The following is a 17,383-nucleotide window of genomic DNA, read 5'->3' as shown; positions in this document are numbered from 1 at the left end:
ACCGACTGCACGTGAAATGCTGTTCTAGTTGCAAATGGTGAAGTAATGAATTAGTAATAAATGAATTAATGAATAATAACATGAACAATTAATAACTAATTTAGTTTATCTTACAAAATAAATAATAATGTGTAATAAATTATTGGAGAATTTGTAAGTTGCTAGTGTGTTTTTAACTCTTGCACATAATCATACTACTGATGTGCTTACAACCCTGCTACTCAGGTTTTGCATGTTCCTAGAATCTACTGAGATACCCGTTCATAAAGTTCAATGTGAATGCTTTAGTCATTTTTATCCTTGTAACAGGGCAAGGTTTGTTTGGGGCTTGTCGGGGGGTTTTTTCCACAGCATAACCCAAAATGAACCTCAGATCAAAGCCATTCTACTCCGTTCCAAATACTGTGCCCTTTGCTGCAGCCTCTCAGAGCCTTCCAGTGATATATTACAGAATGTGATTAGCAACTGTCACGTGTTGTTTGTTTCTCATCATCTCCCCAGGGATAAACTCAGCCTAAGTGTTTCACTGGTAGGAGGTTTTGTTTGGTTTTGTTTTGAAATATGTGAGAATGATCTGGCAAAGGAATATTGCCAGGTCATTTTCATGAAGCACAAGATTGATCCTGAACACTCTTCCAGGTTGCTGTTTCACAGGGAGATAAGGAGATAAGATGCATGCTATTTAATATAAAATTTGAGGAAAAACTGCCATGGTGAGGTTTCACTGGCAGCTCTCAAAGGAATCAAACCTATGATCCAATGTGCCCAGAGGCATTGATACTGCAGTGTGCTGAGGATCTTTTGAGTGGTATTACTTATCCTCACCTCTCGCTGGCCCAAGAGGTGTCAAGGCCGACTGCAGAGCAAATCAGGAACTCCGAGGATTTAACTGAGAGGGAGAACAGGTTGAAGTCAACAGGTGGACTGGGCTGGAAGATTTCCCCCTGAAGAAAAGACCCCCCCCAAAAAACGGTAACCCCCTAGAAAACATCAGGAGCAAAACCTGTTAAGTGCACTCACTTAGCCCATCAGCACCATCCCAGAACAACAAGCAGCTCTTGCTCTCTCTGGACCAGAGATGTGGAAATATCTCGATGGCTTCTGCTCACAGGCAACTCAGATCAGCAGGAGTTATGTGTGCTCATTAAATCAGAGAAGAATCTTGGCAGAACAAATGAAAGCATCAATTCAGACATTTTGAGCACAACTTTAATGCATATTTTTCTCAGTCTTGGCATATACCCCCTGTCGCCTCCCCACCATCCTCTCTGTGTAGCCCCAAGGGCCATTAATCCAGCTTTGAAGACAGCAATTTCTTTCACAACCCAAACAACTGCCTCAACATGTCTAAATAAGTAGTGCTTTTATTTTTTTTTTAGAAAGAGAAATATTATATTCCACACTAGGTTAAATCTTTCATTCACATTATTTACATGAAATCTATCACTTATAAAGCCCCAAAACGCAGGTCTACAAAAGACTGGGAGCTCTCCTTGTTTCACAGATGGGAAAAACAGGAGCTAATGCTAAAGGATAGTCCCTCGATGTTAATGCAACAAGTCCTGACAGAAAATAACCGGGGCTTGCATACCTGAACGTCTCAGGTGCTTCTGTACAGTGTGACCGAAAGGAAAACTCTCCTGGCCCAGTCACTTCCTATAAAACTTAGAACAAAATCTGGTAGCAGTAATCTGAGGAGTTGCTCTCATGACCATGCATTTGACCCATGAAATCCATGGTGCTTTTATAAGCTTGTGCAGAGCAACTGGGCTTTGAGACTCCAGCCTGGCACTGCAAGGCAAAGAAGATAAATCAGGGTCAGGCACAAGGTCTCCTGAACTGTGCCCAACTCCTTGAGTCATTGCCTAATGCAAATCTGTGAAAGAAAATTAACAGGCCTGGGTGAAGCTTCACATCTTTACACAAAAACAGGTTACAAATGTAGAAATTCAGTTTTCGAGCTCATATTAGTCAAACTGTGCACTCACCTTTCCTGCGGCTTTTACAGCAGATATCACTGCTGAGAAACTCTGGGTGAGGAGAGCAAATGTACAACATTTTTTTGCCTGATATTCTCATCTCAAACATACATCCTCCTCACTTCCCCTCATCCAAGTCCCAGACTGCTTGGAAATGATAGGAAAAGATCTTGATGTAGAAAAACCAACTCTCTGATGTACAGCTTGGGATAAGAACAAATTATTCAAAGTACGGATAGTAGGATGAAAAACCTACTGTCACAATGCAAATATTAAAACTCTTATCCTGTCATGATACAAAGATAAATTTAGAAATACCTGAGGGACTCGTGGGACCATGAGTAGCTGGCCCAAGGAGCCCGTATTCGTCATGAGGTGGCAACAGTTTGAAACAAACTCAGATTTTCTTTTTTCAGTTGTATCAGGATTATTTTTTACCAGACGAGTAAGAAACCAAGGTAATAATTTCATTCAATATTTTGTGGTCCAAACTACAAACTTGCCACAGACTTGAGTAGATCTGGTTCCAAGCAAATTTTTTTTTTAAACAAATACCTTTTATATCATTTAGTTTTTAATTTTTCTACAGTTTTCTGCATGGGTAACAACTTGTGTTTATACCCTAAGAGGAATATTTGATGCTCTGTCAAAGCAAATCAATCTTCTCTCTCTCTTTAGATACTAATGATGCCATCAATAAAAGCCCTCATCAGAAACGAATGTTCTGCACAAAATGCGATGCATAATGGTATGACCCCTCAGGATGCAGGGCACGTCATTTTGAATTTATTTAATCTCTGGGAGCCCTGTATAGAGCTAACTTTTGAGTCTTTGGAGTCTTAAGCAGAACAAGATCATAGTGCCCCACACAGAGTCAGAAACAGAAGAGCTTGCACCTGCAAGAGCCTCTTCTTCACGCTGTTGTTGAATGGGACCGCTTGTCTCCGTGTTTCCTCCCCACAGCCCTGGCCCTGAGGTGGCAGATCTTGGTTTGGGAGGTGAGCTGGGGATCAGCTCCGTCCCTCTCTCCTTGTACTGCCAAACTCTGCAGAGCTGTGTTCTTCGTGCCCCCAAGACTGAGAGAACGTGTTCCATACGTGCCACTGGGTATCAGGGTTTGTATTTCATAAATCACTTAAATCCCACTAGACTCTTTGCATTTTTCTGTGCTGATCAGCAGGGAACAGAAGAGTTTGGATTTCTATGGATCCTTTCACACTTGGGGAACCCCGAAGTGCTCTAGCATTCACATCCTGCTGGCACATGTAGCAACTGAGATGTTTAACAGAATGAGCTGCAGAAATGCAGCAGTGGTCAGTGACTCTCTTTTGCCCTGAACTCTTTTGAAGCCTTAGCAAAAGATGTCCCACACAGGTAAAAGTCTAAGTAGAAATACAGACAGAAAAAACATATCCATGAAAGCAAAGAGAAGAAATGTCGGTTTGGAGAAGAAACAAACCCTCCAAGCCTCAAGGATTTGTTTGTTGGTTTGTTTAGGTTTTTTTTCTCCTTTTGGCCCAGAAAAAATTCATTCTTTGGTTTCTTAGTTTTTCATGTGAAAGATGAAGCCGTGCGGACTTCGCAGCATTTTCAATGAAAAATGTCAGTTAGTCAAAACCCCTGTTATCCCCTGAAAACCAATTCTGACCACCCTTTGTGTGATACTGGGGAATTCAAAGGAAGGTTTGGGCTCCTGGTACATATTTGCATCCCAGATGAAGCAGCATGAAAATACAAAAGAGAATGAGTGGGAAGAATCACTTTTATGATAAGCCAAGAGGGAAGAGTATCTCTAAGTCATGCAGGGTCTCCCAAGTAAAAGACTAGGTTGAAGGTAGAGCCTCTGAAATCCTCAAAGGCAGTAGCTGTGGGCAGACAGGGGATTTAGGCTTATGCATACTATTGAGGGAACCAAGAAATTCAGTACTCAAAGATTAAAGAGAGAGCATGGGCAGATAATAGTTTTCATTTCAAAAGACCTCTGTACAGAGAGGGGGGAAAAAAAAATCTGTATTTTAGGTGTATTGTTTAGTATCATCCCTGAATTCACTTTTTCCAGAGTCAGAAACAGGAAAACAGGAGTACTTTATTTGGGAAGCACAGGAATCACTTGATAATGGCAGAGCTATTGAACACTGAATGTACAGTGAGGGCATAACAGAACATTCTTTTTGCAATTAATTTCTGATGAGAGACCAGTGTATGAAAAATACATGTGGAGTATATCCCCAAAAGAGAAGAACAGAATGACACCTCAATGGCTTTTCAATTCCAAAGAGAAATGTGCATCTAAGAGAGATTTCCCATCATTTCAGTATCTTAGTGGTAAACTGAGGTACACAAGTGCAGTGAGCCTCTCTAGCCCCCACCCAGCACAGCAGCAGGGCCATGGATTAGACCACAGGCATTCTGACTCCCGGCCACTCCAGTGGGTATCAGCAACTTACAGACCAAACCTCTTCAGGCTGATGAGGCCTTTCTGCATCGTGGGCTCGGTTTTGCAGGACCTGGCTCCCAGAGCCCAGCTGGTGAGGCTTTAATTGCACAGGCGTTTGCAAACGCTGCTGTCACACAGTGAAACGTCAGGACAGTTACAGATAGCACAGAGGGAAATTCAGCTTACAGAAAACTGGTGTCTCACAGGTTTCCACAGGCCTTCTCCTGGATGGAGAATTTAAGAACTGAACCAGTTCAGGGTCAAATGTTTCAGGTTAACCCCTGTAGCAATGGCCCTTTTGAACACTTTTCCTTCTGCCTGCTACAAAGGTTACAGAGTAGGAAATGCCCATGATTGTCTGACCTTGTGTCACGAAGGCATTTTAAGGCCCAAATGTGAGGTTATTTTTAGTTGTGCTGTTATTTCGAAGCCAGGCTCAGGAGAACAAAATCAGCAAACTTCACAAAGAGAGACAATACCAAATGGCAACCAGCATTATCTTCCCTTTCAGCTTGACAGGAATATTTGTCTTCATACTGAGCTCTGGTGCTGTGCTTCCTCAAGGAATGTTGAATAACTTCCACTCACGTTACACAAGCGCCTGCCCTTGTATCACTTTCCTGTGTGGCCACTTGGCTGCAATGCCTGCAAAGGCTTTGTAATCCCCAGTTCTATTATTGTTTCCTAAGGATGCATCCTGCCTGGAAAACAGCAAAGGAAGGGAAACAGTATCTAACATTACTTCCTAATTAAACTGTTTGCATCATTCAAAGCCCGTGATGAGTTCCTTCCTTTTCTCTCCTTCCCCTCTTGTTTACTAAAATCAGGAGATACAAAGAGACAGCAGGAGAGAGACACAGTAAACCAGATCCTAATCTCCAGCACAAAAGGTATTGGAGCTTTTCCAGGTTTCTACCAGCATCCTGAGGATCAAATTCTCTGAAAACTTGCTACTGTAACCATGCTGAGGACAATGTTCTGTGCTGACGTGTAAGCTTTGCTAGAAAAATTCAGTTCTGGAGTTATGTAACTGGAGATATGGGAAACCTATTTATAGTGCTTGGGACAGTTTGGAACAAGGTTCAGCTCTGGATCCAGAGACTTTACTTATCTTGTCATATATATATGATTTTCCCCAAAACCATTTGCTTGTGTTCCTGTCTGGTGCTTACAGAGATGGGAATGAGCTCACACCCTGATCTGAATTCAGAACTCAGCTTCCCCAGGGTTTGGGTATGTTTGATCTGGTGTCTAGATTTGGACCCACCTCCAATAAATAGATCACAGTCTTGATGAGGAACCGTCCCTCTTGGCCTTATAATCTGTGCCTCTGAGAATATGGGATTTCATATCTGCCAAAAACTCAAACAGCATTAACTGTTGAACACTGACATGAACTCTGAATAGTCAGCCCTAAACATGAAGTCTACCAGTCCCCAAATCAAAAATAGCAATACTGAGAGGGAGAGGCATGAGGCAAAACTCTGAGGTTGCAGAGCAGGGAAGAGCCTGGGGCTCCTGGCTTTGCATCCAGAGCTCTGACTGCTGGACTAGACAACCTCTCCAAAAACAAACTAATGCAAAATCAAACCTCTCCAGGAACTCCAGGTCGAAAGAGTAGCAAATTGGGTGTATCAACTATGCACAGAGGCACTTCTCCAAAAACTGAAGCCTTTGCCCTAGACTACTTCCAGACATTAGAGCTTGCTTGCAAGTTATGTTGATACACAACTGATCTATCAATTATTCCAGATAAATAGCAAAACAACCTTGTGAGCTATAGGGCAGGAAGATTGTTTCCACATGCCATAGTGCCCCAACAGGAACTCCGTTAACAATGTACCACGTGAAACAGTGAAACTCTCTGTGCGGTCAGCTCAGGTACCAGCAGCTGCCCAGATGTTGCACTGGAGTTAACATTCCTCTCTTCAAGGATGATGTCACTAACACAGGCAGCATTTCAAAGCAGGAATGTGCTGCAGGTTCCCACAGATCAGCAAACGATGCAGGTCACTGACAACCACACTGGCAACCGCGGTAGACGCAGGTAAACGAGGTGAGTCAGAGGGACGTGTTCAAACCCTGCCAGGCACCTTGGAGGATTTCCAGCCTCTCCTAATCCAGCTGTTGAGTGACCTCTCTAGGGGCCTCCATCTGCCTTCAGCCAGAATAGTCCTCCTGAGCTGCTCCTGATTCACATTCCCCCAGCTGGGTGCAGTATCAGGCATTTATCCCTGCAAGCATCATTAATAACCCACCTCCAAGTGGTGATTGCCTGAAGAATGAAACAAAATACTGAGGTGTCTCTTTGGAGAGAGAGAGGCCAGAGGCCACAGTCAGATTCTGCTCTGTTTGTCCCTGAGTGTGAAATAGTCCAACCTTACTCCTACAGCTACAGCCAGATTTGCAGCTGCATATTTTCCTTCTCTCTGGTGTACCTGCTGACTTGGAGTTCTTTACAACAATAAAACCAAGATCTGCTTTGGACAAACTTACTGTTCTGTGAAGCACCAGTAGGTCATCTGTGTGCATTTACACAAAAAACCACTACTGACTGAGAAAATGGATCACTTTTTCATCAGGGCCAAAAGCCACACGCTGTGCAGTTGCTGCTTTTATTAAGCTATGCTTCAGACACCTATTGATGTGTAGGTTGGGACAGAACGTGGAATTTCTGTACCCTCAGTGTATGGAAGCTGTGATTTGTGGGTAGAAGCCTTCTGGGGGGAAACGTGCTATTATGCGAAATTACAAACTCTAAAATCTGATGGGCTGTATTGCAAAGATGCACAACCATGATTCTCACAAGGTTCACAACAGCATGGAAGAAAATATGTCTGCTTTTCCATATTCCAAGGATTCCCTGACAACTTGGGAGTTTACAGCTGTTGTTTGCATTTTAAAAGAAGGTCAAGTTTCTCTGCTGCAATACATGCAAGCAGAAGATAAACATTGGCATTGTCCCTGCATTCACCCACGTGGGCATTTCAAAGGATCACCTATAAACCTTTTCTTCTGCTCCAGTGAATGTTGTTGAAAAAACACACGCAGAGGTTATGTCCATAAAGGAAGCTAAAATGAATGTAAAAGAAAGAAATCAGATATGTAAAGAAGTCCTTTAGTGTCCTAATGGAAAGGCAGAGTTGAACAAATAGAAGTGGATACCTACAAACTCTCTCCCATCATTAAAAATACATGGTTATTGTTATTCTGTTTACTATACTTAGTAGCAGTAACTTTTCACAGACTTGGCCAAAAGCCAGTGGTGTGGGAGATTTGTGTCATTCAGGTGCAATGTACTAACAAGATGTAAAACAAAGATCCTGATGATCAGCAAAGGTCCAGAGATATTTTTGGTAAAGAAACATTCATTGAGAGCTAAATAAAATTCACCTAATTATGTTCTACATTTCATCATGCATACCTTGAGTATCACATGCCAAGCAAGGCTGCTACATCTCTACAGAAACAAATGCCTTTCAGTAATAGATCACTTCCTTGTCAGATCGCTGCTGAAAAATATTATCTTTGAAATATCTGAGTGTCTGCGTGGTTCCCAAAGGTTAAAACCGTGTGGCCTGTTTCTCTGCTGAAAGAATAGCACCACTGCAATAATCAATTATCATCAAATTAGGGCAAGATCAGAAAACTGATACAATGAAAACAATGGGGGAAAACAAAAAGTCTGTGCAATGCCACTGAAAAATCTGCAAAGGGATGTCCAGACCTCTCAGCAGACACCTCCTCACAGCTCGGGTGGGCACCTCCACACTGCCAGTCAGTGGCTACAGGCAGGAACTGAGTCTGCACAAAGGCACGGAATGACTTCCAGTATCTGTGTGGAAATACTCACCCCGCAGCTTTATAAGCAGCTTCACACAGGAGTGGAGGGGCTGCCTTCATCTGCCATCTGGAAGTGGTTTGTGTCCCACCAGTGGTATGCATATCACAGTTTGGAAAGCCCTGCTTTGGACCAGGAGTCTTGCTAAGGGCTGCCCCGGCTGCCACACAGCTGCTGTGGAGACTCCTCACCCTGCTTTGCACCCAGAGATGATGAGGACCCTCCAGAGCAGCTGTACAACTGTCTGTGAAACCTCATATCTCACGAGCAACAATTTAAACCTGCCTTAAACTCCGCTGGCTTGAAGGCTGATCTGGCTGATTTATATCTCAGTAAGAGAAAAGACAAACAGATTTTCCCAGCCTTTCTGAGTTTCTTCTCATCTCACTAAAGCAAGGAAAATAATTTCCTCCGAGGCATGCTGGAGAAGAAATCCATTAGCAGTTACAAAGCAGGGCTGGATGTTATTGTTACATCCAAATAGCTGTAACAGCCTTTGATTCTACTATTACTTTGAGAAAGAAACATGGGATTTTATGCGCACACAACTAGAGTGTCTCTTAATTGCTACCTCCTTACCGCAATTGCATTGCATTAAATTTAAAACTAATAAAACAAACGTTTTGTTTCTTTTTTAATAACAATCACAGAGCAGTCCACTTTTTATCAGTTTCTCTGTAGTGTATCCATTTGTCCCCCCTCACAAATACAACATCAAGCGAGTATTAGGCCCATAATTTGTAGCAAATTTATTCCATTTGACATTACCTTGAGAGTAACTAGGGTGGGTAGAAATACTTGAAGTATTTAAACTGAAAGGAGAGCTATGGGAAACAGGTGATTCATGAAGGAACCTGCACATCCAGGAGCCACAGGCACAGCAGGACTGTTGCCATGACTGCATGACTTGGGTACACTGTGACACACCAGGCTCAAGGGAAGGCGTCCCCAGGCACCCAGGGGCTCACCTGCAGTGGTCCTTCAGACAAATATTTGCTTGCAAGTGGGTATTTTTGAAGGAAAAATACATTAAAAACAAGTACTTTTCCTTGCATCCAATTTTTATTGAGTATTTCCTCTCATTTGGGATTTAGGATTTTTTTGCCCCGTTTCACATGTAAGTATTTCTACCCATTTTAGAGGAGGGTAAAAAAAAAGGAATGGACTAAGGGAGAGCTTTAGGGCTTCCCAAGGTAGGCAAAGTTATAAAATAAAACAAAACAAAATAAAATAAAAATAACTAACGACCTTGCATTTGAAGACTGACACATTAAAGAATCACATGCAAAGGTGAGAAGAGAAGGAGGAGAGAAGAATTCTTGCCAATCAGACAAAAAGGCCCCAGTCATATGCTACCATCTCTCTTGCTGGCAAGGAAAAACATACACACACACACACAAAGCTGTCTACATGGACGTGAAGCAAAAGGAAGGAGAACTAAATGAATTAAGGCTCATTAATCATGGACCTGCAGCTATAAAGATCTTACAGAACGAGGAGCAATAGAGCTTGGGTAATATTAAAATGAGCTGGAGCTCTGCATGAGTCACAGAAGCTTTAGAAAGATTTTTTTTTAAATCTATATATTTAGCAAAGTGTCAGGAAAGAAAGCAAGTGGCTTGTGAACAGGAATGCAGCACTCATGACTGTAAATATAAACACCATTTTTGAACATCTGCAACTATTATTAGACAATGTCTGTTTGTTTACATGGCCTGCTCTAGCAGGTGAAGAAATGAAGAGGGTATTTTTAGTGTCAGCAGGTTTTAAACTTGAGTACTTTGGGACTTAGGTGATTTTGGTTAACCTGTTTAGCTACTGGGTTTTTTTGATGATGTGCATATGAGGGTGGCACACTCAATTTCTAAACAAATTCAGATTAGCTACAATAAGCATATTTTTAATGTCCTGTTATTTTGCAACTGTTTATGATGCATATCATCCCAGCTTCCAGCTCAAGTGTAAAAATCTTTGTTGCCCATATTCAAAACCATGAAAAGTTATGTTTTGCAGGAGAAAAGTCGTGCAGGTATTTTACGTGAAGGTTAATGTTAATAGTAATAATAATAATAATAATAATAAATCATAATCAAGAAACCTCTTCTTTTAAATGGATTTTCATCCTGAAGATTTCGGGAACCCTTGATTTTCTGCTCTTTTATGTCCCTCTTTTGCAGTCTTCAGCAGGTCACTTCAATGTTCATTGCCATCTGTCTCGGAGAGATGTGCAGAGACTGCCTGTTTTGGGGGTTTTAACTTAATGCTAGGAAGAGTGACAGTGACAGTGCAAATGAAACGGTAAGAAAAGTAAAATAATTGCTGACATTAAGAGTTTGATGTGCCAAAACATCACCTTTTCAAGTCAACTTGAATTATATTTCATCCACAGAGTTATAACTTCTTGTGTTCTCTATATACACTTCCCTAAAAGTTAATGGTGAGTGAACTGGCATGACTGAAGTATTAACAACCAAGAAAAGTCCACCAAACCCAGCAAAAAAGTGAAGGCATTTGTTTTGGGGTTTTTTTAAGTCTATGGAGGTTTGGTATTTCTCATTGCCTCCTGTTCTGGGTTCCCTCTAGAAGGACCAGTGCCAAGACACTCTGAGAAAGGCTATTCTTGTTCCATTCGCAGCCCAGCGAGAAGCAGGAAGCTCCATAAATCTCACAAGAAAGTCTGTTTTGCCAGCAGGGCTGATTCTGAAGTTAACCCGAATTGTGTCATAGCCTTCAACAAGGATCCAGCAAGGCTGAATCATCGCATTTATAGAAATCAAAGCGCTCCAGAAGGGTTTGGACAGAGATCAGGAAAGTATCTAAGCACTAAGTATCTAAGTAGGTCCCAAAATCAGATTCCCCAAGCAGTTGCACAACAGGGACAAGGGAAGCCCCAGCAACACTGAAATCCAGCTCCCGATCAGGCTCAAGGAAGGTGTCAGAGGAAAAGCACCAGGGATTACAGAGAGAAAAGACACAAGCTGAATACAGGTCTGAGCCCCATTTTCTGGAAGATTTATTTAGGATAGATTTTTGGATAGCTTTTTCTTTGCCAGATTTAAAAAAAAAAAAAGAAATCTATCCTCCTGTAGAGATCAATTATGCCATATCCAAGACTGCCTAGCTGCATTTGTAGAGTTACACACGTTCCCCACTCCATAGCTTGTTTCCCATGTGTTGGCCCACCAAGGATTGAATTAAAGAGCAATCAGGCCCTCAGTGGTGAAAGAAACTTTTGTTTGCAGAAAGGTCTGCTCCTTTTGGACAAGCCAGCCTGCTTCTCGTGGCACTGTTCTTATGACATGTATTAACTGTGGTCTATTTGACATGCTATGTGAGTGCACGTGCTTGGAAGCATACTCCCAGTCAATGCGATGAAAATTTCCAGTATGTTAACACAGGAGGAACAATTCAAGTATCATTTACACACTTTTGAATTCAGATTAAATATAAATGAAAGAAAATCAATGCAGAAAATCAATGCAGCTTTTGGCTGGAAATGAACATGAGGTCACACTGGCAGGGCCTGGGGGTAGAAATAAGCAGCAAATTGTTTCTCTGCCCTTGAAAACATCATCGAAACCCCATTAAGGAAAAACTCCAGTAATCTCTTGGTGCATTTTTTCCCAGAAACAGAAAATGACCACCTCTGTCACATCTACCTCCAAACAACAACAGAAAACAAGAAAAATAACCATACAGCAAGCAATTCCAAGGTTGGGTGTTACCCTAAACTGTAAGAGATTCCGGTTCAAGTAGCTGCTTCCTGACCCTCCCTCCCTCCCTCTCTGAAATACAAAGCCCAGAAGTATTCCGGAAAGAGAATTATTTACCTACAAAAGTCTAAGGCTGCAAAATTTCTCCTGGATAAAACATTAGTATTGCAACATTCCCACAACTCCACCAAGGACTACTGGGTTTGCTGCCATTACATCACAGGAGTCCTGGTTAGCCCTGGATGTACATAATCCAGACCCTCCTAAACCACCAAGAGGTGGAACAATGAAACACACCAGATCCTAAAGATTCCCCCACATTCCCTGTGACAAGTTCTCAGGGAAAGCCGAGCACCCTGCGCGGGCCCTGTCTCTATTGATAAATGATAAGGACCAGAGCAGGAGCCTGGTCAGTGCTGCCCACACCATTGCTAACCTGCTCACGAGCATGGGTTTGGCTCTTGCCAACTTCTCCTCTCTCTGATTTGCTTCAGCACAATCTGAGAGATAGCAAAGGTCAGCTGTTTCCACCAAGCCAAGGTGTCTTGGCTTTTTGGGAGAGGAGGAGGATGAGCTCAGCCACACGGCTGAGTCATGCCATGCTCTTTGATCTCCAGGCCAGAGAACCATCCCTGGCTCTATGTGTTCTGCTACAGACACAATCCTGACAGTTTGAGTTGAGAAGAAAACTGCCTGCTTCACTGTCTCTCCATAAATCCCTCAGGACTTCTCCAGAACATGTTGGTGGGATTTCTGGGGTCACCTGGAAGATCCCAGTTTAAAAAACACTGAAAGTAGCCCATTTTTCCTGTGTAAAAAAAATGAGTTCTTCTTCACCAAGAGCTCTTCCGTAAATCTAATTCAGGCAGTGAGAGAAGGGGATATTTCCACAACTTTGACCTTCAGTTTTGGATGAAGAAGCAATACAATGTCTTTCCCATAACTGAAACTCCAAAGGACTTGTAAACACTGGAGCCAGAGAACACCTCTGTGAGACATGGTTTGGTCCCTCCCATTATTCCCTTTCTACAGGGAGGAAAATTGGGTCACAACTTTGGTGAAATACTCTTCCAAGGCTTTTTCAGCACGTAAGTGGCATCCTGCTGAAAACAGGATGCATGAGTCACAAATCCTAGACTCCCGTTTAACTGTGCAGGGAAAGGAGATGATTATTTGGATTTTGGGTGACAGTAGGTTGCAGCCACAGAACGGCACGTGCTTCCTGGAGTTACCTGAGCTAGGGGTGGCTTGGAATGGCACCGTGGAACCAGGCTGGAGAGCTGGCCCTGCTCTGCTGCAGCTGCAACAGCACACCTGGGCTATAAACTCTACCTCTCAACACCAGGCAGCAGGGGGCTGAGAAGTCAGATCCTTCAGCACACAGGGTCACCAGGCCAAAGCCTTTTTATGGATTTAGCCCTCAAAACAGGATTTAATAGCACGCAGTAAATAAGGCCTTGGGCCACACATGGAACAATGAAGATGAAACAAAGTACTGAATAGCTGCTCATTAAGAGGCCTCTGAACATCCTGTGCGCAGAGGTAAGAGGGGTCTGCGGAAAAAATAGTATGTGATCAGATAATTAAAAAATGAATCATAATGAATTACACAGGCAGCTTTAATTAGGGCATTTCCTAACTTTTCCGTGCTTTTCTTTGCGACATCAAAGTGTCCTTCCAATGCCATTTTTTGTGTGCACAGTGTAGAGCTCTGTTCGGTCATGCTCTAAAGGCCCCAGCAATATTTGTGTTGCAAAGCCACATTAGGTTTCCCTCACAGGTATTTTTTTCTCCAGATCTCTTGGATCTGCTCTCATCCACCCAGCTTTGCATGGAGGAGACCCTGCAACCTTTATGAAGAGCTGCTTCAATAACTCAAGAGCAAGAACAGATTCAAGCCCTGTGTCTTTAAGAAGTGTCAGAAGGAAAAGACAGAGCAGCAGAAATACTCGTTGTACAACTCAGCTCTTCCAGCTACATCAGCTTATAACCATACCGGATTCCAGGGCATCCGTGGGAAAGTATTTATTTTACCTGTAGGTATAATTGTAAGCAATAAAAACAGCTCAAACCTTGCCAGAAAGGGTGTGAATTTCTAAAAAGAAGGAAAAACTCTGAATTCCAATACCTGAGCAAACAAGTTAGTATAACAAAAAAGAAAAAAAGTAAATGAAACAGCGTTGCCAAAACAATGAGCTTATGATTTGCCAACAGCTGGATTGCAGTTTCACTTATAAATGCTGCAAAAAAGGCTCTGACTTCTGAGCACATTTTCTTTCGAATCCAATCATTTTGTTTGTGAGTGCAGAGGACGTGAAGAGAAGGAAAAAATAATATTAGCAGAAGCTTTGAAAACCAAAACAACCCCCTATATCTTTTCCATTGAAAGACTTTTCACCAGTTTGGCAATAAAGAAAAAGCACGTCTTGCCAGCTTAAAAGATATTGGCTCCACAGAGCCGCAGAGGAGGCAGGAAAAGAGAAGGGAGCTCCCCAAAAAGCACATGCACAGAGCTAAAAACATAAAATGCCATGTTTTGGTCTGCCTTGCCAACTAAAAGCTCCACAGTTTGTTGTCAAACCGGGCATACAAAGGTTGGAAGCACTGCTTGTCTCTCAGCCAGCTCGTGACAATGCAGTTTGATTGCAATCTCACCCTGTGTCATGCCCAGGTTGTCCTGTCACGTAAAGCTTCACCGGTATGTCACAAAATGAATGAGGAATTTGACTTGCCTGGCCATGGCTCAAATTTGCGTGGACACAGTTTTTGAACAAAATCTCACCAGACAAAGGCTTCCATTGGCAAGGTCTTGCGTTTCCTTGTGTGCCACAAAACTCTCATTGCCTTCCTGACAAGTCTCATTTCCAGTCCTGAGTGAAACCAGAACTTTCATGAAAAGCAAACTAGGTGGGAGAACAAAGTTAATCAACCTCAGAAGCCCTTCCAGAAGCCTGTTTTATAGGATGGCTTAAGACAGGAGTTATTTCAACTAAGCTTCTTCGACTAAGCCCCAGCATCATGTCTTGATAGGGAATTGGAATACCTAAAAATGTTACTAATTTTCACCTGCCAAATCTTTGGCTTTCAAGCTGATGATGACACCTTCTTGATCAGGGCTTTACACCTCTGTACTCACCTCCACCTTCCTTTGGCTGCTCAGCCCTGCTGAGTTTTTCACACGGAGTTGACTTCTCCTTTTTGGTCTCCAATAATCTGCTAAATCCCTTCTACTCCTTATCACAATCTAGTTTGCAGCTGTTTTGGAGGTCTGCCTGGAGGGCTTTTTAGACAATACTGAAAATCCTAGAGGTGCTGCACCTCTCCTCCAGAGTCTCCTATAGAGTTGTACGTGCACCTGCTTCTTTCTGCTGTGCACCTAGACAAATGCAAGGTTTCTCTTTTATGCTGGCCAGCCCCTTATACATGAAGGCAGAAAACTGTGCTATTTTAGCCCAGAAGGTCTGGCAATGGTGGAAAACTCACAATGGCAGCAACAGTAACGTCTGGCCAAAATGCCCGTTTCGCTAGATTTGGCAGAGTTGGCCATATTTGAAAGGTATCATGCAGCAGCCTCTGTGCAAAATTCATCATATAAGGAAAAAAAACCAGCTGAACTATAAAAATGAGATGCATTTGTACTTGGCAACACTGGTTTTCTGATTGTTTTCTAATGGCAAAGACTAAACAAGATGGCTGTGGCAGAGCGAAGGAGACAACTGAAAATGAAGGCCAAAACAAAAAACCTATAGACAACTCCACAATAAAGACAATTTCCATGCAAACTGCAACTGTTGAATTTCAGGCCTTTCAGCTGTCTGTCTGCTTAAAAGCTTTTTATTCAGCAAACAATTTACTTTGTAACAAACCTAGGCCTGGAAAATTTCTGCCCAAAACATGCTTCTTTCACAGAATCAGAAATTAGCTGATGACTTAATAGCAACACTTACTACTAAGCATTATAATAAGGAAGTATTTTATGTACTTGCCTTGCATTCTGCCAAAGACAAAGATGAGAGACTTGGGCTGTTCTTGTACCACACATATCATGGATCAAAAGTTTGCCAGTAAGGGCCCCAGTGGTGGTGTTCTCCGGTTTTTGTGGAAGGCTAAAACATCCCAGAAAAACCGACAACCAAAACTGTTGGTTAGTACTTTTGATAAAATAACTAAATGAGATTCAGCTTGGAAACTGAGGCTTGTACATTCAGAGAAAGATAGTCTACAAGATATGTTTGGGGATGAGCAGCAGAGCAATGCATGGATAATAGCCAATACAGCAAGTCCACAGTTCCTTACAACATATTTGGGAACCTAACTGCCACAGAAATAACAGATGGAAACAAAGGAAGATCCAGTCATTTCCATAATAATACTTGGACGGTGGAAAATAGACTGAAGCCCTCTGAATTTTTGTTTCAAAAGTCTTGTTCCAATCACACTAAAATCCACTGCATTAATTCTCCAGGTACCACGAGGAAGATGATCTGAACGACGTCTGGACTGAACTTGGGACCTGAAAGACTGACCAAGTAAGAAAAAACCCCCAAACCATCGACATCTCGGACACCAAGTGTTAAAATATCTTGGCAGAACCTTATCTACAGCAGATATAGGAGCTGCAGAAAGGACACCTGGCCCAGCATTCTGTTTTCAACAATGGCCATAAGCAAACTTCGTGTCTAAGTTAAGAACAGGGGCAAACATACAGGACACTTTCTTTGAGCACTTCCCCAGTCTGGAATTATTTTAAGCTCAAATGTTTCCTGAGCTTGGTGTGGCCACTTAGGAACCTCCAACAGAGCTGTCCCTCCCAGGTATTTGCCTTGTCTCCCCTTAGAGCCACCCAGGTGCTTTTTGCATCCAAAGCACCTGTTGGCAGGAAGTCTGCTTCTAGAAGTTACCCTTCTTTGTTTTGAACATGACTCCTGCCCAGATCATTTGACAGCCCTTATTTCTTGCACTCTAAGAGATGGCAACCGATATCCATCCACCTGACCACACCACCAGTGGTTTGTAGATTTCTATCAGATCCCACCTTGCTCACTTATTTTCTGAACTGAAGCATCCCAGGAGGTCCAGTCACTCCTTGCTCAGACCTTTGGTCATTCTTTCTGCCCTTTCCAGGGCCTTTTGTAGTTTTGGGGTTTGTTTCTCTTGGAGTAGAGGGGCCAGCACTGCACATGGGTGGCGTATGGGCTTGCAGAATGACACAGTGGCAACTCTCCAACACTCCAGGGCCACAGCCCATGCAGTTTGGGACAACAAATGAGGAGAAACCTCTGGAAACCGCAGGAGAAAGGGAACTGTACAATTCTTATGATAATTGTGGCTGCAGAAGTATCTATTCATACTGCAAGGATCTGAACCTCAGTTGAGCAAGAGCCTGAATATTTACCAACAATATTACAAAGTA

This window comes from Corvus hawaiiensis, chromosome 6, assembly GCF_020740725.1.
Source record: "Corvus hawaiiensis isolate bCorHaw1 chromosome 6, bCorHaw1.pri.cur, whole genome shotgun sequence".
Lineage (NCBI taxonomy): Eukaryota > Metazoa > Chordata > Aves > Passeriformes > Corvidae > Corvus > Corvus hawaiiensis.
Note: the sequence above shows the minus strand (reverse complement) of the source record.